The sequence below is a fragment of the Erpetoichthys calabaricus genome, chromosome 8 (genome assembly GCF_900747795.2).
Source record: "Erpetoichthys calabaricus chromosome 8, fErpCal1.3, whole genome shotgun sequence".
Lineage (NCBI taxonomy): Eukaryota > Metazoa > Chordata > Cladistia > Polypteriformes > Polypteridae > Erpetoichthys > Erpetoichthys calabaricus.
In genome coordinates this window covers 118,521,973-118,548,859 of record NC_041401.2, presented here as the reverse complement: position 1 = coordinate 118,548,859, position 26,887 = coordinate 118,521,973, and positions in this window count along the sequence as shown.

Here is a 26,887-nt window from a genome sequence, read left to right as displayed (position 1 = left end):
AGATTCCATTTCAGAGAAGAGGATAGTTTGAACAAGGAGACATTTTTAATCCTGAAGACACTGTATTGCTGTAGATGAAACTGCTTTGTTCAACAAGTACATAGCTTTTCTTCTTCTTTTGGCTGTTGTTAGGGGTTACCACAGCAGATTATCTTTTTCCATATCTTTCTGTCCTCTGCATCTTGCTCTGTTACACCCATCACCTGCATGCCTTCTCTCACCATATCAATAAATCTTCTCTTAGGTATTCCCGTGTTCTCCTGCCTTGAAGCTCTATCCTTAGCATCCTTTTCCCAATATACCCAGCATCTCTCCTCTGCACATGTCCACACTAATGCGATCTTGCCTCTCTGACTTTGTCTCCAAACTGTCCAGCCTGAGCTGACTCTCTAATGTACTCGTTCCTAACCCTATCCATTCTCATCACACCCAATGCAAATCTTAGCATAACATAACATTCTTAAATCCACTTGAAATTTAACACAGAAATTAGCACAGAAATTTATCCCAGCAATGCCATGTGATGAGAAGAAAACAGTTCTGAATAATATGCCAGGCCATATATGAAAAAATAACATAGCCACAGAAACCAGAGTAGAGTACCCATAGAGTCAAAGAGAGAAGCTGTACAGTCCATATGGACACCAGTCATTCATATATATTATTGTGAAGTGGAAGTATATAGGAGCAACAACAACTCAGTCACAAAGAGGTAAACAGTGAAAACTCACAGAGTGGGGGGCACCAAGAAGTGAAGCACATAGCACATAAACGTTGCCTACATTCCAAACTGCTTCTGAAAGCAACATCAGCACTAGAACTTTGTGTAGAGAGTTTCCTGAAATGGTTTTCAAGTCCAAGCAGCTGCACATGAACCTAAGAACACTACAATGCCAACCATTTGATGGAGTGGTGTAAAGCAGTGGAGCAGTGTAAATGTGTTTTCTGGAGTGATGAATCATGGTTTACCTTCTGGCATGCTGATGAAAAAATTTGGGCTAGGTGGATGCCAGAAGATAGCTACTTTCTATACTACATAGCGCCTATTGTTAACTTTGGTGGAGGAGAGATAATGGTCTGGGGCTGTTTTTCAGGGTTTGGGCAAGGACCCTTAGTTCCAGTGAAGGGTACTGTTAATGCTAGAACAAACAAAAACATTTTAGACAATTATATGCTTCCACCTTTGTGACAACTGTTTGGGAAAGGCCCAGTTCTCTTCTAGTATGACTGTTAGGTCCATAAAAACATGGTTTGATGAGTTTAGTGTGGAGAGACTTGAGTGGCTTGCATAGAGCCATGACATCAACCCATTGAACAACTTTGAGATGAATTGGAATTCCAATTGTAAGCCAGGTGAACTCATCCAACACCAGTACCTGACCTCATAAATGCTCTTATGGCTAAATTGAATGAATTGCCAAAATCTTGTCGAAAACTCTGTCAGAGGAGTGGAGGCTGTTATAGCCATAAAGGAGGTAGAACAACTCCATATTAATGGCCATGGTTTTGGTTTGGGATGTCCAACAAATTTCAACAAACATTTGGCCATATACTGTGCAGTATGCATTCATTAAATGCCTATAAGTATATAATAATAATAATAATAATAATAATAATACAATTTATTTTGTATAATGCTCTTCACTGAATGTGAGCAGAGAGTGCTGTAAACAATTCTCAGTTAAAATAAAATTATACAGCAAGTATAGATAATATTAATTACTTAAAAATCAGGTCACAGTCCTGGAGACCTTGGCCAACTGGCTACCTACTCCCTCTTTGGTTTTCTATAATAGAAAATAATAATAACATCAATGATGTTATAATAATAATATCAATATGATGATAATAATTAATAATAATAACATTGATGATGTATTTTGCAATTATTTGAAACTTCACATAACTATACAGTAAAAGAATGAAACTGGCCACACACCAAACCTCTGCCTTGTGGCTTCCATTCCAGTTACTGATAAGTGCATAAGGCTGTAACATTCTGAGCAGGTGGGCCCGTGGATGATCCAAATGTCATTCCTAATTGAAACCTGTATTTTTCTGTGCAGTTAATGACAAAAGACTAAAGATGCATGCTCCAAACTCTAATCTCTTCTGTTCATGCAGAGATCAGATAGAAGCAGACATCCTGCTAGAATGTAATGAAACTTTATTTTCTAGCTTAGTGTTTATGCTGTGATAAGGACAGGTCACAATTCCTCTGTATTGGGCAGCATGACAAACTCACAGCAGTAGACAGCCTTAAAATAGCTTTGGTGCATCTGACAGACAGTTCCTAAGTGGCTGTCAGTCAGAGAAGTGCCCCTGAAAGAGTGTGGTGCTTTTGAGAGCACATCAAAAGACATCTCTCTGCTACAAGAAAAAAGCAAAAGCTGATACAATAAAATACAGAACATACTTGCATCAGCATTTTATCACTGTCAGCATTTTTCTCTTCTTTTACTAGTCTGGGTACAAGTGACCATACTTTAAGGAGACAACAGAAGTAGAAGTTACTTGTGTTTCATTTTAATAATTAAAGGTGTTTTCTGCACACATTAACCATTTTCTTTATATTGCTACTTACCACGTATATTCAGATGAGATAAAATAACATAATATCCCAAGTCTGCTTAATCTAATACAGAATCACAACGGTCAGTGCCTATACCATCACCATCAGGTGCAAAGTAGGAACCAGCCCTGGAAAGGGCACCAACTCATGCAGGGCACACTCATGAATGTACCAACAAGGGCAAGTAATCAATCACACATGTTTTTCAGATGAGTGGTGTCACACACATGCAATTAGGAGGAAGCTGAATGGACCAAGTGGAAGTAATTATCTGCCAGGCCAGATATTGGAAAACCTACCCAATTTACCATAAACAACATCACTTCCAGTGCCTGTGACAAGAATGATGTCACTTCCGGTTCTGGGCATAGATGACGTAACTTCTTGTTTTGGCCTTTAAAGCCACCATCATCTCAACACTCCCATCAGTTCAGTTTGGAACTCAACCAGAACAATTCTTTGTCTTTCTACATACCCATTAGCAGCCAGGGACAATATACGGGTGGCTGCCCCAAACCTTTCTCGTGTGTTAAAACTGATTCTTTTACAGTTGGAAAACCGGACTACTTGAAGTTAAAACCCACACCGTCTTAGTGTAGGAAGAAGAACATTTCATAGAGATTGTGATCAAAAGCTAGTTACTGTAAGGTAGCAGCACTAGCAGCTATTCCATTTTATCACCAGTGTACCAAAATAAATGTTCTTTAAAGTGAGGATTTCTAAGAGAGATATTTCAGAAGCACGCTTTCTTAAATACAGATGTAAGTAGTAGAACAGAGTGTTTAAATTAATAAAAAGAAGACAATATGGTTTCTCCTTAGTGCTCCTTGTCTAGCTTGGTACTTTTATTGACTGTGTAACATTTAATAAACCAAAAAGTGAAAGAAATGTCAAAATTATTTTGTGTTCATTAACGGTTACATTCACCTAAATTTTGAATATTCATTTTACGGGGAATTAAGTCAAATTTTGATTATAGACTTATTGCTGTATTTAAGCTTGAGAGTGACTAAAATTAGATCTTTCAGCAATGTACCCCTTGAATTAAAACTATAAGTGATTTGCATTGATACCTGCTACATGTGAACACAAACACCTGGAATGTGTTTATTAAATGACATAGCACAGACAAATCAATGTGCAAAAACTAAACAAAACCCTAGGACTAAAAAAGTAAATACATGGCTGAAGCAGAACAAAAATTCAAATCAAATACTAAAAGAACCTGCACACACACATACACACGCACACACACCCCCACACGCACACACACTCACCTTTAGCACATTTTTTTTTCAAATGTGGGCATGTTATATATAGTTGGAAATGTCTCAGTCACAGCTATAAAGTGGTATAGAGCTTTCAAACACTGAGCAGGGTCACCCAAACAGAAACACCAGCTGCTTGATGCCAGTGTTGAAGTGCCCACTTGCTCTTTGATGGTACATACTGTATCTTCCTAACGCTTCATCCCACAAGGACGATCTTGGGCTTGTTTCATTCTGCAGAATATGCTGTAAATTGTGATAAATAACATATCTATATTTGCTGTTGCTTTGTGAAGTTATATGCAGCAACACACAAAAATTCCATGTTTAAATTGGGCTTCAGAGGTTGTTTTGCATGTCAGGGAGGCAGCTTTTGATCAAACATGGCCATAACTGGGTGTCATTGGAAATGTCACAGTCTGATTCTGTGCACGTATGATTTCATGCCAGATTAAAAGTCATCTGTACACACTGTAACAATGTGATCACTACGAGTGTATAGTAGACACCCGTGGCTTTCTTTGTCTTTGTGTGGCTTAGTTTGTCTGTATGATGCAGCAAAACGTGTTTTAAAACATTTTTTGAACCTTTGTCAGACTGGTACCAGGCCACTTAGGGTTTAAGAGGTTGCACTAAGGCAGCCTATAGAGAACACCAAAAAAAAATAATTTTAGCTTTTAGCTAAAAGGTGTACCCTAAAAAATGCTTTGTAGTTTGCTAGCATTAGTTATCGTTGCTACATATTGCTGTTCTGTTATGGGGTGTATATGCCAACAAAGCAAAGAAAAAAATACTGTTACATAGTAAAGAAAGATATACTACATAAATAAGCCATAAGTTATGTTGCTTACTCAAAGTGATCACTGCACACACAAGCACTATCCAACTCTGCTTCTGAAGACCACAGACAATTGTTCACAGGCTATTTTGTCCACCTTTTTTTTTTTTTTACGCCTTATGAAAATTTCTGCAAGTTACCTCAATATTTTATTTTCAATGTTGAGAAAGGGCACCATATATCCATGTTTATTTATCATCCCTGAACATGCATTACTCAAATGTTGAAATTTCTCTCAAAATCAATGTTGCATCAACATCTCCTTTTCAATGCCCACTATATATTGTGATGGATGGCCGGCTACATATTCCGGCCCTCACCCCCAGGCCACCAGGTGGAGCTCTCCCGACAGCATGGTCATTCCCCGAATTCCAGCAGGGCCTCATGGACTTTGTAGTTTATATGCACAGCCCTGCTGGATACCATGGGGGCCACCACAAGTCGCTGTAGGGAGGCTGTCAGACTCTTATGTGCCCTATAACCTGGAAGTACGTCCTGGTCACATGAACAGGAGAAACGACGTGCTTCCAGGTTGAAGAAAGGACTTTTACCCTGACCCGGAAGTAATAAGGGCTTGTGGACTGTTGGGCAGGAACACCTCCGGGTGTTATCAATGTTAATATCAATGTTGGTTCAATATCAAAGTTTTAGTGTGTGAAAAACTCACCATATATCAATGGTGAATTAATTTTGTTTTACAATCAGATTTTCAGTGTTGAAAATCTTAGCAAAAATCAATCTAAGTTCAATGTTGAGTCTTCAACACTGAACATAAATCAGTGCATTTGACTATATTTCAATATTGAATCAACACTAACTTGCTATCTGGGTGTGATAATCTGCCTACCAGGCATTACCACTTTAAAGGAAAAAAAGTCCTAAGAGTAGGGTATAGTATTTACCTGTTTAAATCGTTGAAGTGTGGGGTACGCTTTCACGAACATCTTAACTTTGGCATCGGTAGGTGCACACAGCAGGGTGTGGTGACATGTCATCATCAAGTCAGGTGTCTTCCTATAGCCACCTGCCGTTAACAAAGAAAAAGGTGTGGAGTGTTTGGTTAAGTTTATGCATGCCTTAGTTTGAGAAAGGGATTCCTCAAGAAACAGTAACTTACTTTCATAGAATGTATCAAACGTATTTTGGTGGAGGTATTTTGGGTTTGCGGTGCACTTTTTGTTTTTCTTATATATCCACTTTTTTATTGTAAATATTTTTGGGATTCTATGGACTTTGTTGTGTGTAGTTTCTTCCTGATTGTTTCCTTTCTATAGGAAAACGTTTTGTGTATATACAATTTTGTCATATATTTTGGGGCTTGCAAATTCACTGCAAATATAATTGACTATTTTTCATTGGGACATTATTTTTGTTTCTGTGCACCTGTAAATAAAACCCACTTTTGTATTTTGGAAAATACCACCTTTCTGTGTCTATGTCTCCATATCTGACTTCTCTCAAGTCTGATCCTAGTCACTCCCGAACTACAAGACGACCACTGTGTAGCCTCGTGTAATCCTTGCTACAACCCAGGGTGTCACAGAACCCCCTATTCATAGTTGTTGTGTGTAAATAGTATATACATATTCTAGATTCACATTAGTGGAGTACCCAGCTTTTTACTGAATACGGAATATTTTTTAAATATTTTTTACAAACCATGCCTAAGTATGTTGAAAAGTATAGAAGAAAAGGAATAGACGTGTCTAATAAAGACAGACAACAGAAGGAAAAGAACAAAAAAAGACCACAAAAATGAAAACAGTGCTATGAATTTCATTAATGATGTTCTAATTCTTTCATGACCAATTTACTTAAAAGATATGCTATTTGCTTCCTACTTCCTGGTACTCATTCAGCAAACTGAAGAATGAATGGATGGATGACTTGATATCATGATATGTAAAGTTAGAATTGTGTAGTATATTTGCTAAAACATCTTACAAATCATCTTTTGATAACAGTTGTCAAATCAATGCAATATATCCTCTAAGAGAATTCAGTATATTCTTGGATTGTACTAATGTCCCAGGTTAAATAGACAAGCTATCAGTTTTTTTGACTCTTAGTCTTTTGGAAAAATATTTTCTACTAATCATCACTCAGTCTTGAAACTGATGCTCTTCTCATGGCGTGTTTGCTGAAAAAAAATCTGTGCAGTTTTCAGTGATCTGCCTTTTTAATAGGAAAACACTTTCCTTATTCCTTAATCACATTTTCATGTATATACAGTACGTCAGTGCTGAACACTGGGCACCAACCATGAGGCAAATAACATCTGGTATCCTGAAATACTTTGTTGGAGTTTTGATTAATATTTAAATAGATGGAGTATAAAATGTCTTTAGAAATAAAGGTGCCCTCCCATCTGCAATGGCATAAGACACTAAAGGATAAGAAGAGAGTAGGCAGTGGTAAAAGGAAAATAAAGCACATAAAAACTCTGAATTAAGTTCTAGAATTTGTACTATTTCCATTACGTGTGGTATGCAGGAAACTCGGCAATTAAATAAAAAAAATAAAAAACATTAATGTGTTTGGCTAGTAATAGGGTGCAAAGAGAGTGCAGTTTCAGAGTGACATACATAACTGCACAATGTGTAAATAAACTGTAGGAAACTATAGGAAAAATTACTGTACTTTTAATAAAATCAACATTACAATCAAAAGCCAGGCATTACATACAATATATCTTTTCTCAATTAAGCACTCACTCAAGAGAAAAAAAAATTACCACTTACAATCTAAAGTCTTTTACTGTTTATTTCTGTAGTGCCACCTTTACATCAGCCCCTCACAGCTCTAGGTATCAACATGTAAAATTTTACAAAACACCATATACTTTCCCTCTGATCAACAAGATACTGTATTTACTTTGCATGTGAAAACGATCATTCATCTTAAACTAGAAATGTAGCAGATAAGTGTGTTTAAGAACAAAATATTACACCAAAACACAAAGTAAAGATTCTACTCTTTTACCTAGTATGGTTTATCTGTCACCAGGGCCAGAATGGGATTAAAAATCCATCCATCCATCCATCCATTTCCTAACCCGCTGAATCCAAACACAGGGTCACGGGGGTCTGCTGGAGCCAATCCCAGCCAACACAGGGCACAAGGCAGGAAACAATCCCGGGCAGGGTGCCAACCCACTGCAGGACACACACAAACACACCAAACACACACTAGGGCCAATTTAGAATCGCCAATCCACCTAACCTGCATGTCTTTGGATTGTGGGAGGAAACCGGAGCGCCCGGAGGAAACCCACGCAGACACGGGGAGAACATGCAAACTCAACGCAGCGTGGACCCGAGAAGCGAACCCGGGTCTCCTAACTGCGAGGCAGCAGCGCTACCACTGCGCCACCGTGCCGCCCGGGATTAAAAATCAGGTTGGTAATCTCACACCCAATGAGTCACGCCATAGACACTGTATATTTAAAAAAAAAAGAAAGAAAGAAAAAAAAGTGCGATATAAAAGATGGTTTTACCCTAGCCTAGAAAATCAGTAGGTTGCATATGAGAGTTCACTGCTGTCTGCAACCTTGTTAATTATACTGTCAGTGTCTAGTACAACAAGAATCATCTTTCTCTGCTGCTTTAAAGGCCTCAAGGTGCTCCTGTGTAACAGAGGACCTCAGCCTGTCCTTCACAAGCTTCATTGTATTGCCAAAATAATTAAGAGGAAGAGGGCTTTTGGGTAATTGCGAATTGCTTGTGGGAATCCTGGAGAAAAGGCTGATTTTTGGGAGACTGACGAAGCTTCCAGGATACTTGGGATGTCTGATTACCTGCACTTGACACTGCCACTGATTTAAACATGCAGTTTTCTATTTTTTTCTCACTCTCTTTTAGCTCCTCCTAGCTATTTTCACAATTTGCCGATTCTTTCAATTCATTAGCCTACTCTCCTCCTGTACTTATACCTGGTAGTGTTCTGTGTTATGTTCAGGTTAAAAAAAAAAGGTTGGCACATTGGGCGCAGGTCACATCAATTAAAAGACAGGCCAAGCCCTTGGAATTTCTCTTGAGCCTCCCGATAAGACGGTTTGAGCCTATCTGGCACTTACTGCAGTGCTGCATATTTGAGAGGAGAGTACCTGAATAAACCTGATTTTCACTTGCTATTTTCTCCAAGAGGTATTAGAAGACTCACATCAAAATCAGACCCTTTTTCCTGAAATCATAACTCTTAGTTTGTTTACACCACAGCGTGTCACACGTTTAATTCTTAACCAACGGGGTTTCTTTTGACAAAATAGAGTTGTTGATGTTGAATGTGGACATATCCTGTTTTACACTGGAAGAACATTCTTGAGAAATATTGATAAGTGTTTAATATTCAATGTCTGTCCATCTTTCAAAACATATGCACATGGATCTAGTTTCTCCAAACTTAATAAAGCACACTGCCTTTTTCACACTGAATGATTTGACTAGTAATATCTATCAATATGCATAAGCTTTCATGCTTCTCACATACAAAGGCACACACAGAATTTTCTCATACTACATCACACGTAGAATGTCCAGTTTATAAAATTTACATTTTGCAAAGAAATCTGCAATATGCATCCTTTATAACAGCATGTCCTCTTAACCAAAAATGAAGTAAGAAGTTTTGAACACATGGTTTTAATAGCTGTACCTACAGCAATGCAGTCTATAGGTAATCCTTAAGAATTCAATTCAGTTATTCCACAACTCTTTTTACTTGTTGATAATATACAGCAACTTTACAATCATTTTTCCAAAGGGTTGCCCTTGTAGCTAACAACTATAGCAAGAAACTCTCCAGCAAAAACAGTTGAAAGTTTACTAACAAAGGCAATCTCCAGTCACTTGTGGTAATTCACCAGGTTAATTGCATAATGATAGTCCCAGCCCCCATATGTCCAAAGGGTTTAAAATATCCATACTGAGCTATTACCACAGACCTTGTGGACGTGGAACAAGCTATAAAGGCAGTGCTTGCAGTGCATGTGCTTTCACCATCTTTTTATTGTCTTGATAATACTAGCAGGAGGCAATAGCCTGTGTTACCAAAATATACATCTTGAGGCTTAGGTGATAGAAGGGAATGTGGACAAAGCTAACGCCCTCAACCATTTTTGTAATATATTTTCCCTCTCATGGTGGCACAGTGGTAGCGCTGCTGCCTCAAAGTCAGGAGACCTGGGTTCGCTTCCCAGGTCCTCCCTGCATGGAGTATGCATGTTCTCCCCGTGTCTGCGTGGGTTTCCTCTGGGTGCTCTAGTTTCCTCCTACAGTCCAAAGACATGCAGGTTCGGTGCATTGGCGATTGGCACCCTGCCCTGGGATTTATTCCTGCCTTGCGCCCTGTGTTGGCTGGGATTGGCTCCAGCAGACCCTGTGACCCTGTGTTGGATAATGACTGACTGACACTCACTGACACTTTCTTCCAAAGACTAGTCCCCCCACACCATTCCTACTACATCAACCACTCCTCCCGAGTCAACTGTAATGGCCGGTGACGAGTCCACGTCTGACCATCAGTATGCGCTGTCCATAACTGAAGACCATGTAAGTAGACAACTGAGGAAATGACACATAGGAAAAGCCACAGGACTAGATGGAATCTGTCTTTACGTACTTAAGGCCTATTGTGGACAACTTTGAGGTATCTCTGCCACCTGTTCAATCTTTCCCTAATGCTCCAGAAAGTGCTGCCTCTTTGGAAAATATCCTGCATTGTTCATGTTTCAAAAATTGCGGGCACCACGTCACCTAATGACTACAGACCAGTGGCACTTACATATTACATCATGAAGACCTTTGAGATCCTGGTCCTGAACTATCTGCATCCTCTTGTGGTTGACCACTTCGACCCACTGCAGTTTGCCTATTGGTCAAAGGCTGGACTGGAGGATGCAATTATATATCTGCTCCACAAGGCTTATTCTCACCTGGACAAAGCTTTCAGCACTGTGAGGGTTATGTTTTTCATTTTCTCCATGCCTCCAGCACCATTCACCATCTCTGTTAAGAGGTAAGCTTAGAGATATGCAGCTGAATGAACCTATGGTGTTCTGGATAATGGACTATCAGTCAGTGAGGCTGCAGTCTGTGAGATTCATGGACTATGTTTCTGACACAGAACTAAGCAACATTGGAGCACCACAAGGAACAGTACAGCTGATGAAGGCTATACAGCTTTCTTTAATCTTTTTATTTTCTTTTCAGTCTAGAATTAACCTTTTTTTTCCTTTGCAGATGCATATTGACACAGTCCTAAGTTAACTCCATTGTTAATAATATATTTATTTCAATATTCTTGAGCTATATCTCCTAAGATTAATGTGGCAAGAAAAACAGTAACTGCTCCAGTACTAATTTATGAGGGACACTATATTGCACATCAAAATTCAGTAATATAGTACTGTCATTACATTGCTATGCATACTGAACACAATCTGAAATAAACCACAAAAGAACAGTGCCTGATAATACAATATAATTTTCAAGCCTTTATAATAGAATGACCTGGTCAAAATATCAGATCCTGAAATTAAACCTAATTGCATAATAATTGTAGCATTCCCTGTATCAGAAGATATTAGAATATAATTGAGAACATGAGCTAAAATGTCTTCTTTGCTGTTACTAGTGTGAAAGTCTAAATGAAACTCGTGAAATAAGTTGTAACGTTGAAGACTGAAGTTGTGAAACTGCTGTTTTCTAAATTGTTTGAGAAAAGATATATTTGAAATGTAATTATTAATTATAGCTCAGTTTCAATTTAATTTCTTCAACAAATATCTACCACAGGCCCTTTAAAAATCAGTAGTGTTGTCAATAAGAATCTATTTATAATGTAATAGGTTACCGAGTTTTTATTGACTTGGTTATTACTGAATCTAAGAAGTAGATGGTTATTTGCATATATATAAATTTTAGAATTTTCTGTTCTATGATTAAGTAAACATTAACAAGGAATCACATAGTTTGAGTTATCAGTAGTACATTTTAGGGCAGGATTTTCACTGTGTGCTATGTGACTTCTCTTTTCAAAACTCATAAAAAAAGGACCACTGATATTTAGAAGAATTTTGCATAACATGTTATATGTCAAATTCACATAGTAATTCAGCAGTAGTGGAGGTAAATGATTGAGGTTAACTGAGATAAATCAATAGAGAGGCGTTCAATTTATTCTATGCTGTAATGAAAGATTAGTTTAGAATACATGATGTAAAGGTCAATATTTTCTACTCTGTAATAAACTGCATGATCTTTTTATTTTTTATTATTCATGATTGCATATAGTTTTCACATTGCCTCTGTCTGTACAGCAATATTTTTGTTAAATCAAAGATTTGAGAGCTGCAAAGAGACAAATATGTAATATATAGTGTTTTGGTACCTACAACATACAGTTTAATTCAATTTCCTTCATTCTTGATACCTAGAAACTAAAGTGCTACTAATGTAATAGCTTACTGTTCCTATTGCTGTCACTATTAACAAGGGAATTTTTGTATCGCTAGAATATCCAGTGTCTTATTAAACTATCCTATAAATCCCTGAATTTTGTGTGGATGAGATTGACCTAGATGTTCAAAGTCCAATTAAAATCTAGTAAAGAATACTCTAATTATTGTTTTACCTACTATTTTAGCATCCTATATAATGAGTAAGATCTTACCTGAAATTATCTTCACTTACAGACATGAAATTGCTAAAATACTTACATACCATATATGCAGCTTGGACTACATACATTTAATAAGAAAAATATCTTGTGCTTTGTATATATTATACAGTATAATAATAATATATATCTATTATATAAAAAGATCTTGGGCCAAGACGTGATCATCTCAGAGAGACACTTTGAAGTCCCGCGAGACTACTACACACCCTACTTCTAAACAATTTTTCTGAAACACTTTAATGTCCCATGACACAAGGAACTGAGACAAAAGGACAGCTGCTGTACAGGCTTATAAATGATTGACGCGCAGCGCAACATGCAGATCACGCAGCATGGCACAAGCAGCAGCAGGTGCTGTACAGGCTTTTAAATGATCGACACACAGTGTGACATGCAGATCACGCAGCACAGCACAAAAAGCAGCTGGCTTAAAGGACAGCTGCTATACAGGCTGTTAAATGATCGACGTGCAGCGCAACAAGCAGAACACGCAGCTCTGTTGCAGCAGCAGTAAGCCAGCAGCTAATCCATTCTCATCTCCTTAGCGTGCGTTCAGCCCCCCCCCTTCACAATGCTAGCAGCAGACACGAAGTGGCTAGCGTGAAGTGCGCCCCCAGGTGGGGTGTATAAGCGAGTATATAATAATAATTGCACACAGCACAAATACGAATAGAAAAGTTAGGAACTTTTAGTGATAATAATCAATAATAATAGCTTAAATCTTTTTTGTGATCACATTTTTATTCATTCAATGAATTTAATACACACATAAAAAAAGATCAATTGAAATAAGGAAAATCTTATGATCATTTACATCAAATGATTCACAGTACCTCTCCGACAAAGCCATTCCTATATCCCAACCTTAATAGATTAAGAGCACAGTCAAAATGAACAAAAAACACATAGATGAAGTGGAGAAAAATAATTAGGTAACAAGAGCATCATGCACACTGCCAAATGAATCTAAATGTGCTATAACTATGCTGTCAATTAACCTCAAATATTAATAAGTATTAATAAGTTATACTTATAAATAAGTTTTCATTGCCAAAACTTAGGTTCATCATTCTGAATGGGTTCTAAGGGATGCTTCACTAATCAAAAAGGTAAACAAATTCAAAGGAATTAATTTAAAAGAGGTAGGTTGCAACTTGTCAAAAAAGAAGCTCACTAGATCTATAATGAGAAGCAACAAATAATTACATTTTTACAATTCCAAGACAGAGCAGCTCACACTGGTGAAAGGTGAGAGAAACCTTTGAAAGATCCAACAAAGGTAGAGTTTAAGGAATGAGGACATTTACATACATAAAGGTAGAGAGAAACTGGCTTATCTGTAACTGAAAGAAATAAACGCTAGAGCAGTGTCAGAACATTTGGAGGTAGGTGTCAGATAAAACAAGTGAACACAAATTACAAAGTGGATCAGGAGAGATACAATTCCGAAAACATTTATGGGGTGTAGAGTAAAGTCTATGAATATTCTGAGTTGAGTACATTTGTATTTAGGGTTTTTGGAACAAAATCTGACATTTTGAGTATTTTGTCAGAAGAAAATGGAAGCCAGTGGAACAAAATCACAGGATCATGGTGAGATTAAAGGAAAATGTTTGTATGTAGATTTAAAGAGTAAAGAATAGAAATAGGAGACAGGCTTCTTTAAGTGATAAAAGTAGTGAAACAAATGAGTGTGAGGGATTGGGATCACATAAAGAGATGCCACTTGATCTCAACACTGATCAGAGTTGCATATAAAAGAGAAAGAAGATGAACTGATACAATGAATTCTAGGCTTCCTAGTGGTGCCAGAGAAGAAAACTGCACGCCTTGGCATTATTTACCAGGGCAAAGACAACCTTGATGTTTTTGGCTTTAGCAAGATTGAAAAGTGCATCATGTAGTGAGCTAGAGGTAGACAAATTTGATTCCATAAGGAGCCAGACAGTGCACATGATGAATGTCCAATAATAAAATTCAATGTCAGAAAGAAACGCTCTTGTGATCCTCCTGCATCTTATTAAAATGTAATGTTTAAGGGATGGTCCTTTACCTTTCTGTAGAAAGCAGTGATTTTACTATGGAGCAGTATCTGGTGGGGACTGATGGAGGTGACACTGAAATGATGTAGTTAAAACAAGGGACAATATTAATTTTAATAACTATAAGCCAAGGTTAAAAAGAGAGAAGGACCTATGAATAACCCTTAACAGAGACTATCAGTGAATTTCAGTGATAATTATAAGAGGTTATGTCTGTAAGAGTGAGTCACCACCTTGTACCTGAGAGAAGATGCCAAGTCCAAAGCCTTCAAGAAAATTAAATTTATTCCAATCAAAACTGGAATAGTAAGGGTATTTATTCAAATAGGAGGTATCACTTCAATACACACAGACACAGCAAACAAGCAGTGAAGGGCCAGGTCAGTGGCCAGGTTAGATTTTCCATGCAACAACTTTTGAGTGACAGATGTGTTATGTGGGGAGGCTGCGAACTTGCAGCTATCTCGGTGGTGTCACAAACCCACGGATGCCTCAGTGACGGACAAGCAATGCTCGACAAACATGTCAACCACGTTTCGGCATGCAGCATCATTGGGGAGGGTCTCAGTAGAGCTCAAAAATATCACACACACACACACACACACACCCCATCAGCTTGGTTCTAATAAACCACATAGAGAGCCAGGTATTTATATTCTTTTGTCTACAGAGCCACTGCAATGGAGTGTAGTCTGTCAGCAGGGTAAACAGCCAGTCCCATAAGTAGCAGTGAAGGGTCTCCACCGCCTACTTAAGAGCCAAACATTCTTTGTCAATGGTTGAGTAATTACACTCCCTGGGGAGCAATTTCCTGCTCAGATATGTGATGTGATGTTCCTCCCCATCAAATTACAGAGAGAGCATTGTCCTCAAACCGAAAGCACTCGCATCTGTCTGTAGAATGAATTCCTTAGAAAATTCCAGATTTTGCTGAACTGGGAATGACAACAAAGCTGCAGAGAAGGCCCTGTCACAATCATTAGTCCAGACAATGGTGCTGTTTTTTCTGCCCTTTGTCAGGTCAGTGAGAGTAGAGGCTCTATATGCAAAATTTGGAATTATCAAAATTCAGATATGGCTGGCCAAACTTTAGTTCCTCCATATAAATTTCAGAGGGACTAAAATAGTCTCATATTCTTTAATGTCTCCATGAACACGGTGAATGTTCTGTTGTTGTGTAGGGAATTGGCCAGAGCAAGTCATGGCAGACTGCAGAGGTCACAACCAGAGGCCAACAGGGCCAGGATGTCACATCTGGCCAACTTAATAGAGACCTTAAAAGTGTCTTTCTTCAACACCCCGGGGTAAACCTGTGATCCGCATACCTGGGCCAGACCGAAGACCATGGACTGTTCAGGTAGGAGGTGGAAATCCTGAGCCCAATACCCCAGTTGATCACAGCGAAAGCACCTGTGTTCAATCTCAGTTGTGGAATTCCTACAATAGCACCTTTTACCTGTGGCATTGGTTTGTGTGCTCCCAACAGTGGCATCAGTGACTCTTGAAGCCTGGGTCTGAGCAGGAGAAATCGAGGCAGGGAGTGAAAGGTGAGGTTGGGGTGGAGGTAGAGGTTGCGAACCCATAACTGTGCTGACTGGCCAATGGGTGGGGCCGTGATGATTGGGTTGAAGTTAGTGCCAAGTTAGGACTGCCCCTTTGTTTCCAGGTGGTTTGGGAACCCTCCAGTCTGTGGGTCAAGTCTAGCACTGAGTGGACACTGTTCCAGAGCATCTCATCACAAAGGTCTTTGTTTATCCCTGAGAAGACTGCGTCAATAGTAGGCTTTTCCACAATGTGCTTGAAGGTGTCTTCATGAAACTATCTTTGCATCAGGTCCACTAACTCCTGGACCTGTCCCCGGAGGGGCCACAACCAAAACTGACATCCCTTGGCCAAAGTGCTCATAGCCACCCGGAGGAGGATCTGTTGCTTCAAAATGTCATAATCATCAAGCCTTCCTTTTTGCAAGATCTGTAGGGCCTTCCCGGTCACAAATCGGACCAAAATAGCTGCCCAGTTTCTCTTGTCAGTATTGCTGTGCCTTCAAAACAGAATAGGAAACACTCTGGGTCACCCGAGGGAGTCACCTTCACCAGCCTCATCTGCTTCCAGTAGGAGTTGAGCATCATGCACCTGTTGAGGATCCATCAGTGCAAGACCCCACTTCTGGTAACATATGATGCATAAATCACTATCTTGCACTGGAGAGAAGACACTGAGTCTAAAGGCGTAAAAAAAAAACCCAACTTTATTCCAATCAAAACAGGAACAGTCAGTCAGAGTATTTATTCAAACAGGAGCTACCACTTCAATACACACAGACATATCAAACAAGCAGAAAAAAACAAATAAAATAACCAAATAAAACCAAACAAAAAAAAATGCACATGAAAGCACACTTGTTTCGTCATGCCACGTCTTTATTTGAAAATTAACAGTGTCAGGTTGGGGGGAGCGTGAACATGACTGATAGAATAAAACTGAATTAAAAGAACACAACTTTTACAAGTATCATAACTTCACACAGGCAGTTAAGAATGTATGTGCAATTTTTTTATTTAGTTTTTATTCAGTTTAATTCTTCAATAAAAGCACACTTGTTTTGTTGATTTGTTGGAGACTTAAATGTACGTTTTTATAATATAACAGTAACAATTAAAGCAGGCCACCACTCAAAGTGCTATACGTATATGCAAGGTGGACCCTGAATTGAACAAGCAACATCTCAATTACGAAGCAGCAGTTCTTACCTCTGCACCAGAGAAGCAGATATCTGTGAGACGTCCTCATTTCCACTGTGAAAGGCGCAAACACACACATGCATGCAAATGACTGTACTTCGTACATATTATTGATATTCGGGTTTCAGTTTTCACACCGTGACAGCAACATGTAAATTGAACAATTTATTTTTCTTTTGTTTTATTAGAACATAAGAACATCAGAACAATCTAGATGAGAACAGGCCATTCAGACCAACAAAGCTCACCAGTACTATCCTCTTATTTCTTCCAAAAAAACATCAAGTTGAGTTTTGAAAGTCTCTAAAGTCTTACTGTCTACGGCACTACTTGGTAGCTTATTCCAAGTGTCTATCATTCTTTCTGTAAAAAAAAACTTCCTAATGTTTGTGTGAAATTTACCCTTAACAAATTTTCAACTGTGTCCCCGTGTTCTTGATGAACACATTTTAAAACAACAGTCTCGATCAACTGTACTGATTCCCTTCATAATTTTAAACACTTCAATCATGTCACCTCATAATCTTCTTTTGCTTAAACTGTATAGGCTGAGCTCTTTTAATCTTTCCTCATAATTCAACCCCTGTAGCCCTGGAATCAGCCTAGTTGCTCTTCTCTGGATCTTTTCTAGTGCTGTTATGTCCTTTTTGTAGCCTGGAGGCCAAAACTGCACACAGTATTCCAGATGAAGCCTCACCAATGCATTATAAAGCTTGAGCATAACCTCCTTGGACTTATACTCCACACATCGTGTTATATAACCTAACATTCTGTTTGCCTTCTTAATGGCTTCAGAACACTGTCGGGAAGCCTATCCTTGCCAGGTGTTGCTCAATCTTATCCTTAATAATTTTTTCCATTAATTTTCCTGTGATGCACATTAAGCTTACTGGCCTATAGTTGGTTGGATCTGCCCTGTCACCCTTTTTATATAATGGGATGATATTTGCCATTCTCCAGTGCGCAGTGACTTCCTGAAAATATGTGTCAAAGGTTTATATATGTACTCGCTAGCCTCCTTAAGAACTCAAGGGTAAATATTATCTGGTCCTGGTGATTTGTTTCATTTCAGCCTATCTGTTTGATTTCAGCCTAATTTCAGACTATTCCTGAATCCAAACATCCATCCATCCATTTTCCAACCCGCTGAATCCGAACACAGGGTCATGGGGGTCTGCTGGAGCCAATCCCAGCCAACACAGGGCACATGAATCCAAACACACTTGTTTAATTATACCTTGTGTGAAAGTGTTTATTTGATATTTGGACTGCAGTCTTCACACAGTACACACTTTATGTCAACAAGAAATGTCATCCTACATTTACACAGATCGTTGTTGACATAGAACATGCATGAAATGTATCCATCCATCCATCCATTTTCCAACCCGCTGAATCCGAACACAGGGTCACGGGGGTCTGCTGGAGCCAATCCCAGCAAAACACAGGGCACAAGGCAGGAACCAATCCCAGGCAGGGTGCCAACCTGCATGAAATGTATTTATTTCAAATAACAATATATTATTTTCTTAATCAATTCCAGACACCTCACTCCCAGAAAAACAGACTTCAGCTGCCATGGTTGGAAAGCAGGCTGCCTGTCTGCAGCTGATTGACACATTTGCAAAACAAAGGTGCTATCGGTGCACAATTAAAGCAGTGATGTGCAACCGTGAGTAAAATTAAGGTTGCGCAGACTTATAAATATTTTCGCAGACTTCAGAAATTCTAGTGTTAATGGGGAATGGAAGAGAAATGGTAGAATTACTTAGGGCAACTTTAAGGGGGATTAACACAAGGTTTAGGTTAAATTAATATATGCCAGCCAAAAGCCCATCCTATCCATAACCTTCCACAGAAATGACCAATTCATATGGTCAAAAGCCTTTTCTGCATCGTGTCATATAGCTGCACTCACCCATCCCCAATTCAGCCAGCCGTTTGCCCCTTCTGACACTTACACTCTATATTTATCACCACCAGCCTGAAACCTCACCTTACCAAGTCTGCATTGAAGATTTTAGATAGTAAAGACTTATAAGGAATCATATAGGAAATTATATATCTTTATTTGAAATACTGAGCATTTCATGTGTATTCCATGTTTACAACAATCTGCGTAAAAGTACAACAAAACAAGAAATGTAGACACACAACAAATGTATGTGTTTATTATATCAAATATAACTGCTTGAATGTGAGTTTTTATTTTTGACAATCTCATTTCTGTGACGTCAACTGGCACACAGACCTAAATTGCCGTTTAGCATTAACTTTTGCAACTAAAAAACCTACACAGACTGTTCACTCAATAGAAATGTATTTATTATATCCAATATGACTGCTTGAATGTGAAATGCATACAAACACACACATGCATGAAAATGTCTTTATTTGGAATCGGTATTTGGACATCTCAGTCTTTACACATTCAGCAACATGTTATTTAAATGATTTTTTATTCAGTTTTATTTAATAAAAACATGTTTCATCATGGGCGGCACGGTGGCGCAGTGGGTAGCGCTGCTGCCTCGCAGTTGGGAGATCTGGGGACCTGGGTTCGTTTCCCGGGTCCTCCCTGCGTGGAGTTTGCATGTTCTCCCCGTGTCTGCGTGGGTTTCCTCCGGGCACTCCGGTTTCCTCCCACAGTCCAAAGACATGCAGGTTAGGTGGATTGGCGATTCTAAATTGGCCCTAGTGTGTGCTTGGTGTGTGGGTGTGTTTGTGTGTGTCCTGCGGTGGGTTGGCACCCTGCCCGGGATTGGTTCCTGCCTTGTGCCCTGTGTTGGCTGGGATTGGCTCCAGCAGTGACCCTGTGTTCGGATTCAGCGGGTTGGAAAATGGATGGATGGATGTTTCATCATACCTTTTGTGAAATTTGGGTATTTTATATTCCATATCTTAATTTGAAAATGACATTTGTACACATTCACAGTAATGAAACAATTTGACTTTTATCCAAGAGTAAAACCAAACGAAAAGAAACTGTTCAAATGATATGTCACTGTGAATGTGTAAAGACTACGAAGTCCAAATATCAGTTGGTATGAAATAAAGACATTTGCATTTATGTGTGTGCTTTCGTGTTGCATTTTCAAATGGACATATATGATATTATAAAAACATGTATTTGATTTGATGGAGGATGATAATGAGCTAGAGGGATTAAAAAATAGTTCAAATTAATAATTAATCAACAGGGTCTTTAGAAGTGGGCCAAGTTTAGTGCAAATGGAAGAGATTGACACAAAGCAGTCATTTGTCTTGATCCTCCATGTGAGAAGACTTTTGGTGTAGCCCCATGTACGTAATTGTGAGCAGGTGTACAGTGAGTTTGGAATTGAGTCCTCTGAGTCACGACGGAGTAGATTTTTACTCTGGTAGAGGCAATGAGAAGCTAATGCTTTTTACCAACTAGTCGGCCACAACCATTTTCTAGAGTTGTGAGTATAGATTTGTTCTAAGCAATTTTACAACACTTTGAACAAGCAAGGAATAATAAAAAAGAGACTGTAACATTATAGATAAAGCCAAAAATTACTTCTCACATGGTGTAAGAGCCAATCTTAGAAAGCTAATGTTTAATGTTACATTCATATAGTGTTTGCTTACTCTCTGTAGAATATCAGATTCTCATAGTTACTGGGATATGGTATAGTCTTTCATCCCCTGTAAGTTAACATTAGATAGAACTTTCTTAGCTATATCTGAAGAACAGAGTATTAATTAAGCTAGTTAGGAAATAGCTTTACTGCTAGCATGGACTATTAGATATGATTGCAAATAGGAGATGGCATACAGTTTTCTGACAATGTCTAACATGCTTACCTGATACATAACTGGCTTAACTTGCCTCAAGTACAACTGCATGACCAAACTTAGAGAAATGAAAAAGATTTATAAGCCTTAAACAGAACTTTTCTTAAACAAAAACGTTTCTTTTCTTTGCTATATCAATTTATTCTCTATTTTTGTGTGAATTATTTTGCCTTGCACTGTTACAAAAACTTTTAAAATGAAAATATTTGTCTGTGGAATTATTTGAACATATGTCACACTGGTTCTTGAATCATCCTATGAAGCAAACTGAAAGCTGCAGAACTTTGGTAATGTTAGATAAACACAGCTACAGATCAGCTTTACCAACAGAATATTTATCGACCCTTAAAATCTGTTTCAGTTCAGCAGCAAACTGTTTACAAAAAAAGTTTGTTATGCAAAAAGGAACATGTTAAATTTTCACCCGGTGCACAGGGTAATACAGAAGGCATATACACCTTTTATGAACAGTTTGTGGTCAGACAGGCGAGAGGAGAATAAGGATGAATTTAAGAACCATGGCGTCAAGAGAACACAAGATGAAGATTAAATCAATACTAGACTGTGATTTAAGCAGTAAAAAGAGTATGAGGGGTGCAACAACCTGAAGGAATCCAACAAGCTCAGATTGATAATAGCTTATATAATGAAAGAGTGGAAAGAGGAGAATGAGTACCTTTGGAGGGAGGGGACCTGTCTTGTTCCAGGCTCACTACAGCAATAGCATCAATACCAAGTATGATTTTATAATCAGAGTGTTCAAGTAGTGCATTGGTTAGACAAGGAAAAAAAAGAAATGCAGAATTGAGTGTGCTCAGGCATAGAATACAATAATTTGCCTCTGCCAATTTCAGCATGCAAGGAATAAAATTGGCCTGCCTTATCACCACCTGTTTTCAGCTCTACAATCTAGGATCCTTTAAATCCTTTAAAAATAAGAATGCTGCATTTTTATCTGGAAACAGAGAAAGCTGCAATGCAGTACAATTTATTATTATAAAGATACTAGTCTGGAGCCAATAGGTTAGACCAAATCTAATTGGTGACGATGGAGGAGGTCAAGCATACAAAGTTGTCAGCGACCTGAAATTGAGGCCCTGAAATTCCAGGAAGTTACATTAAGCTTATCCATGGTCAACAAAAAAGGGAAAAAGACAGGTATGAATAGAGGAGTACAGGAGTAAATATAGATGTGTAATGGTTTGACAGAAAGCAAGTTTATTAACTCAAATAACCATAAGCTGCTTGGCTCTGAAACTCTAAACCGTAGATTAGGCCTATCTATCAACCCATCTAGCTTGGTATCATCTGCAAACTTAACCAGCTTGATGTTTATATTTCTATAAAAATCATATACATATATATATATATATTGTGACAGATTAAGGTCTCCGTGACCCCTTGAACCCTCAGACTAGACGTCAGACACCAGATAAAAGTCCAAATATTGGTTTATTAATAATAATTATAATAATAATTGTGCACAAAGCACCCTCCTCTCCACAATACTCAATAATAATAATAACAACAATAAACAATAATCCTCCACACTCCCAGACGCGTTGCCACCCTTCCACCCAGCTCAGCTCAACGTCTGGGATTTCCCATCGTCCTTTCATACACCCTGACCCGGAGGTGTTCCTGTCCAATCCGTCCACAGTTCCTTATCCCTTCCGGGTCAGGGTAAACAGTCCTTTTCTTCAACCCGGGAGCACATCGTATCTTCCTGTCACGTGACCATGATGTACTCCCGGGTTATAGGGCACATAAGAGCCTCCGAGTCCCCCTACAGCGACTCCTGGTGGCCCCCAAGGTATCCAGCAGGGCTGCGTATAAAAACTACATAGTCCATGAGGCCCTGCTGGAACTCGGGGGACGTTCACGCTGTTGGGAGAGCTCCTCCTGGCGGCCTGGGATTGAGAACCAGAATCGAAAGCCGGTAATCCACCACAATATATATATATATTAAGAGTGGTGCTCCTCAGGGGACACTGCTATTTTTAACATCATCCAGTTCTAACAAGGTTCCGTTTGCTATCACCCTCTACTTCCTGTGACTAAGGCAATTTTGCCCCCATTTAAACACTACATGCTGAATTCCCACTTTTTTTTAGTTTGATGCCCAACCTCTAATGTGGTGCCTTATCAAATGCTTTGTGAACATCCAGATAAATAATATTGTATGCACCACTTTGGTTATGTCCTTTTGTTACTTCCTAATTGAATTCTAGAATGTCAGTAAAAGATGTCAATCACTATTTCACTGTCTGCATATCTTAATTTCCCTTAACTATTCCTGATACACTTCATCTCCTCCTTGACTGTTCTATTACTACTAAAATGCTGAAAGAATTTGTTTGGGTCATTTCTTGCAGTTTCTGAAGGATAGAAGATATAGCCGTCCTTTTTTTAGTAATGGAGCTGAAATCTTGATAGAAGCAAATCCTGGAGCTTTCAATGAGAGTTGCAAAAAACTTTTCTACACCAGTTTTCGATCAGAAAATCTCAAAAACATTATTATAAGACAAACAGAGCCAACATTATCTAACTGTCTTGTGTATAAACGATGTATATGCATTATTTTTGGTTTGAGGTTAGGAATGCTCAGAAACCATTTAGACCACATTTGAAAAAGAAAAAGAATTATGTTCTCTTTCTTGACTCCCCTCCTTCAGCACCATCAGTCTCAGATTGCTCCTATGATATCTATCTTCTTCTTTTAGCAGCCTCTTTTTCATGGAGGTAAATTTTCTATGAAGCAATCTAATATCAGCTTTATGACAGGACACTGAGGACTGAAGTGCTTAAAAGTCTCTAATCATGCTTATGAAATAAATGGGATTATAAGAAAAGGACTTGAACAGAAAATTTCTCTATATGCAGATGATATTGTACTGTATATGTCTGATCTACAAAATACTGTGCCTGCAGTCCTAACAGCACTAACAGAATTTCAAAAGATTTCTGGTCTCACAATTAATTTGAACAAAAGTGTGCTCTTTCCAGTGAATTCTCAAGCACACAATATTAGATTGGACACCTTCCCTTTTATTATTGCAGATCAGTTTAAATACCTAGGGGTAAACATCACAAGTAAACACAAAGCTCTTGCATGGAAAAAAATAAGCAAGACTTGCATAGATGGTCTACCTTCCTTCTCAAATTAGCTGAAAGAATTAACATTGTCAAGAGGAATATCCTTCCTAAGCTTCTTTTTCTATTTCAAAACATTCCAATATACATCAGTAAATCATTTTTTAAGAGATTAGATTCAACCATGACCTCATTTATTTGGAATTCAAAACATCCACTTATCCAAAGGGTGACCCTACAAAGACCTAATGCAGAAGGTGGCATGGCTCTACCTAACTTTCAATTTTATTACTGGGTGGCAAATATACAAGCAATAAAAACCTGGACATTGATACAAATAGATGAACAGACACAGCCTTGGTCTGCAATTGAATTTTTTGTTTTTTATTAGCTACCTTCAAATTAGAAACTTTGTTAAACAAAAAATGCCCAATTTCCCTTACCTCCCACCTACCTCTATTCCAGAAAAAATATTGACCAGTCTTGAGGACTCAGACAGCATTTTCATAATATATAAAAACATTTTATAGTTCCTCCCTTTCAAAGATCCCATAGTACAGTAGGAAAAGGATCTCTCACTCAACAGAGTGGTGGCTCAGAGGTTAGGAATCTGCACTAGCAATCGGAAGGTTGCCGGTGCAAATCCCGTAAATACCAACAGCGACTCTGCTCTGTTGGGCCCTTGAGCAAGGCCCTTAACCTGCAATTGCTGAGCGCTTTGAGTAGTGAGAAAAGCGCTATATAAATGCAAAGAATTATTATTATTATTATCTCAGAAAAGGAGTGGAAGATAGCAATGCATAGAATTCACTCGAGTTCCATATGCGCAAAGCATACAATCATTCAGCTTACAATTATATATCAAGCTCATCTGTCTCGCTTAAAATTGTCCAAAATGTTTCCAGGGCAATATCCAACCTGCAAATGTTGCAATCAAGTTTCAGCCTCATTGGGCCATATGTTTTGGGTATGCACCAAATTAACATCATTTTGGACCAAAATCTTTAAATGCCTTTCAGACAGCCTTTGTGTCACAATCCCTCCTAATCCACTAACAGCTGTGTTTGGTGTACTTCCAGATGGGCTTAAAGTGGAGAAGGACAAACAAACTGTAATTATCTTTACTTCACTATTGGCACGTAGACTTATCTTGCTCAATTGGAAGAATGCTAACTCACATCTTTTAAGTCATTGGGTAAACATTGGAAAAAATCAAATTCTCACTGTACAAAGCATTTTCAAAACTTGGCAGAATCTAATCAATAACATTTTAGAATATAATAATAATAATAATAATAATAATAATAATAATAATAATAATAATTGAGGAAGTGGATTCTCTCCCCTCTTTTTTATTCTATTTATTTTGATTAATTTATTTATTTACATAATGTTACTATTATTAAAGTTTTATTCTGCTGTCCTAGCTCTCTTTCTCAAGGGTGGGGGTTGATTTGTTTCAAACCTAGTTTTGTTAAACTTGACTTGCTTGTATGAAATGTTACTTGTTTTCAATTAAATTAATAAAATGTTTTTAAAAAGTCTCTAATCATTGCATAATGTTATTCTTTAATAGCTATGAGTTTGGTTCAAGTCTCTGTAAACTTAGGTTGTATAGCAGCATTTAAAGTAGGTGTTTGCTTAAGAAGGATCACATAAAGAGATTCTTAAGAAGCAGATTTCTCATTGAACCTTTGTTGAGTGAAACACAGTGGAATGAGATCTTTTGCCTGACGAATACATCTCAAAGAGAACAGCTAAGCAACTTCTTCTAATAATAATTAGGATTAAGGCAAAAGATATAGATAAAATAGCTCTGTTTAGGGTTTGCAGATGAAGCACAAACTCTAGCCAGCAGACACCAAGGAGTGCCACATGACTCTTTCCATAGTCTAAACATGCTGACATTTTTTTTGAAAGCATTAAAAGTTTGCTTTGGTGTACTGGTTAGCAATTAAAGTTGGTAGAAGTCAATACTGAAAAAAGCTGGAAACAGTACAGCAGCATTTGTGGTGCATGGAGCATGTGGTAGGGCATCCAGATCCATTATAGATTAATTCTTTATACTGTACACCCATCTTAAGCGAAAGAGAAAACTTTCTACAATGCAAGTTCCAACAGCACTACATGATTCAATCTTCTCTGTTTCCATGAGTAATGTAAAATTAATTTTATAAGACAAGTTAAGCAACTTTTCTGGATGGAGCATCTCAGCATGTATTAGATAGTAGTGAAGTAAAGTAGTGAAGAACTAGTTGGTGTTTATCTCTCATCAAGAGAATCCTGACCTGCTTTAAAAAGGTAACAATTTTCTGTTTGCCAAAAAACAGGAAAGAGGTTTGTCTCAATAATTATGACCAGAGACACACAGTCACATTATGATGAAATGTTTTGACAAAATGGAGTTAGGACAAAATTAACAAAATATTCCAGATAGTCTGAACCACATTCAGCTTGCTTATTGCAAAGGCTGACCCACAAAGGATGCAAGCTTTACTTTTTTCTAATTATCATCACTGTTTAATGTGGGCACAAGACATCTTGGCTATCACCAAGAATGCTTACCAACTCCTATAAGTGGACAGTAGCACCACATAGAGCACAACAAGGAACAGTCCTGTCTTCATTTCTCTTCACTCTATACACCTCCGACTACAAATATAGCACCAGGTCATGTCACTTGCATAAATTCTCAGATGATTCTGTACTAAATGGATGTACTGATAAAGGGCATGAGACAAAGTATAAGAGTCAAGTGGAGAAGTTTGTTTCTTGGTGTAAAGAGAATTATCTCCATCTTAACATCAGCAAAACCAAGGAACTAGTTATTAACT